Source organism: Schistocerca piceifrons, chromosome X (genome assembly GCF_021461385.2).
Source record: "Schistocerca piceifrons isolate TAMUIC-IGC-003096 chromosome X, iqSchPice1.1, whole genome shotgun sequence".
Classification (NCBI taxonomy): domain Eukaryota; kingdom Metazoa; phylum Arthropoda; class Insecta; order Orthoptera; family Acrididae; genus Schistocerca; species Schistocerca piceifrons.
Window position 1 is genome coordinate 223,359,383 of NC_060149.1, and position 3,601 is coordinate 223,362,983.

The window sequence follows — 3,601 nt, forward strand, 5'->3', positions numbered from 1 at the left end:
GAAAGGGCTAGTGGTTTGGTGGTTATTAAGCATTGTACATTTTTCAGAATGACATTAAAATATTTTCTTATTTTGAAGAATGACTTTTTAATTATTTAAATTACACATTCCTCAGTCTGAATTGCCTGTTAAACAACATTTTGTCATAGTTTAATACGATTTTCGTAATTCAAATTCAACGTGTATGCAATAATTTAACAAAAAATACCCTTATCCCATTCTGCCCCGTGGGTGGGGCGGAACGGGAAATATGCAAGACTTTCTTCGAAAAATTGTAAAAAATTGTATTGTTTTAAGTGATTTTAAATAAGGTACATTAGGTTACATTACAAGGTGTTTTTTTATCACTTTAAGAAGTGTTTCCTTGTGTTCCCTTATTTTATAGAAATTCTTAAACTTTAAGTATCCCTTTCCGCCCCGAGTTCCCATGTTAATTGCGTCTTGCCACTAGTGTGCTTTATGCATCACCAGAATCTCTTTGGGTTTCCAGCCAGAATTCATGACAGAGTTTCGTTCTGGAAATTATTAAAAACATCTCGCATTGAAGTACGCACTATATTTCGAACTTCTGCAAAACTTTGCCAGTCTTGGTTATTTTGCGTTCTTTTAAATTTGGCATGCATTTTTCGCTGTTTCTTCAACAGTGATCTGATCCGTTTTGTGTACCATGGGGGATCAGTACCATCATTTATTAATTTATGTGGTATGTATCTCTCAATTGCTGGCGATATTATCTTTTGGAAATCATTCCACAACTTTTCTACACTTACATGATCAAATCGGGAGGAGTGCAGACTGTCTCTTAAAAAGGCGTTAAGAGCATTTTTATCAATTTTTAAAAAAGATATACTTTGCGTTTCTTTTTGATGGTTGTAGGAGTTATGGTATTCAGACTAGCAACTACTGCCTTGTGGTAGCTAATCCTTGTATTCGTCACGATACTCACTATTTATCCAGGATTATTTGTTGCTAAGAGGTCAAGTATGGTTTCGCAACCATTTACGCACGAGTTGGCTTGTGAACTAACTGTTCAAAATAATTTTCTGAGAAAGCGTTCAGTACAATTTCGGATGACGTTCTATGTCAGCCACCTGCTTGAACGTATAATTTTTCGAGCAAATCGAGGGTAGATCAAAGTCACCACCGACTATAATTGTATGAGTGGGGTACATATTTGAAATGAGAATCAAGTTTCCTTTGAACTGTCCAGCAACTACATCTTCTGAGTCGGAGGGTCGGTAAAATGACCCAGTTAATAGCTTAGTCCGATTGTCCAGTATAACCTCAACCCATACTATTTCTCAGGATCTATCTATTTCAATTTCACTACAAGTCAACTACTTCTGACAGCAGTAAATACTCCACCACCAATTGTATTTAACCTATCGTATTTGAAAACTGTTAGACTGTTAGAAAAAATTTATGCTGATCTTGTTTCCGGCTTTAGCCTGCTTTCTGTACCTGTGACTATTTGATCTTCAGTGCTTTCTATTAGGGCTGTAGCTGTGGTTCTTTCCCAACACCGCTACGCCAATTTACAACTATAATACCGATCCTTTCTACAACTAACTTATTGTGTTCTACCTGCTCCCTTTTAGACGGACGTCCTTTCTGTGGTTCCCTGAGGCCCATTAACCTAAAAAGCCGCCCAGTCCCTTCCACACAGCCCCCGCTACCCGATAAGCTGCTTCCTGTGTGTAGTGGACTCCTGACCAATTAAGCAAAACCCGGAAACCCACCACCCGATGGCGCAAGTCAAGGAATCTGCAGCCTACACCGTCACAGAACCGCCTGAGCCACTGATTCACAGTCTCCACTCGGCTCTGCATCAAACGACCGCAGTCCATTCTATCGACGATGCTTCAGATCACTATTGGAGAACAAATATTGTACCATGAAATTGACAGAATATCCTTGGCAGTTATATGACCTTGCAGACTAACCATGGGGTCCAAGGAATACCACGGTGTGGCTGAATAAATCATCACCGAACCCTCGCCATGTTTCGCTCTTGGCAGCATGCTGTCTGTATTGTAGGCTTGGGACATGCATATGCCAGACATTAACTCGGGCAGCAATTGCAAACAGTGTAAAACAAGACTCAGACAACCAAATTACTTTCTTCCATTGTTCCACATTTAAGTTTTTATGGCTTCAGTACCACGTTTTCCTGTTAAACCCATTGCGGTCGCTAATACTTGGTTTCGAAATCCCACATCAGCCTACAGTTCTCTGCTTATGAAGATCCCTTCCTGTTGTTTTGGTGCTGACAGTGTACTCGAGTGCGAAATTGAGTTTTGCAGTGATTATTATAGCTGTTGCCCTCTTATTTTTCGTCACAGTCCTCTTCAATTATCACCTGCGGTGGTTACACAACACACACTTTCGTTCGCATTGTGACTCAGAATACGCGTTTCCGCTCTCATTGTATTCGGTATAAATCTTTGATACGGTGCCTCATGAAACACGAGCCACTTCAGCTACTTGGTAACAGAAGCAAATACTATAAAATCACCAAGAATCTGGCCATTTATGAATTCACTTACTTCTGACATAACACACTTACAGCTGCACAGAACACTCTTCCGACCACGACTGACACTTGCAACGTATTAGGTGTATTGCACAGGTGACGTTCGTGATCAAATACAACAGCGCACCCAGCAGGTTTGGCTAGCATCAGCATTTATGATTAAGCGTGCTTTGTATTTCTCGCAGTGTTCCCATGTTTTTGTCCAACACCTGCATAACTACATCCATTGTCAAACACCCCGTATATCCACATCGATACTCTGCAAACCACTACGAAATGCATGGCAGAGGGTACATCCAACTGAACTTATTACCGTTTTTTCTCCTTGCATTCACGTACGTGCAGTTAAGCTAATCCAATTCTCTCGATCCCTGAGGGGGCGTTGTAGGATATTCCAAATTTCGCCTACTAAAACTGGTTCCTTACACTTTGTATGTAGATGTCTGCCAGTCCTGTTTCTCCAGAATATCCGTGACACAGTCCTGAAGATCAGACAAACCTGTGATAATAGCTGTGTCTCTCCTCTGTATATGTTCAGTACTCTTGTTCGTCCTATTTGGAAAGGATCACACACACTAGTGCAATATTCTAGGACGAATCGTATGAGTGTTTTGTAAACAGTCTCATTTGAAGACTGAGTACATCCTAGTATTCTACCTATGAAACGAATTCTACTGCTTTGCCTACGGCTGAGCAAATGATATGGAATTATTCAATTTACAGGGTACGTATATATGACGTCTGTTTACATTACTGACCACATTATTATTTGTCCTGCACACTCTACTATATTTAAAAACATTTTCTTTTTTGAGGCTACCGGCTTTTAAAGAGAAGTTCGCCCATGTAGTAGAAGTGGGTTGTGCTGGGAAAATAATTCTAATTTATATTTAAATCTTGCTGCGCTACCTGTCAGACATAGTACGTTATTGTGCAAATGATCAAAAAATTCTTTGCAGCGTATTGAACTCCTTTGTGAGTCACTGAAAGCTTTAATAATGGGTAATAAAGTTCACTTTTTCCTCTAGTGTTGCAGGTGAGTAAATGACTACTCTTCTCAAATTGTTG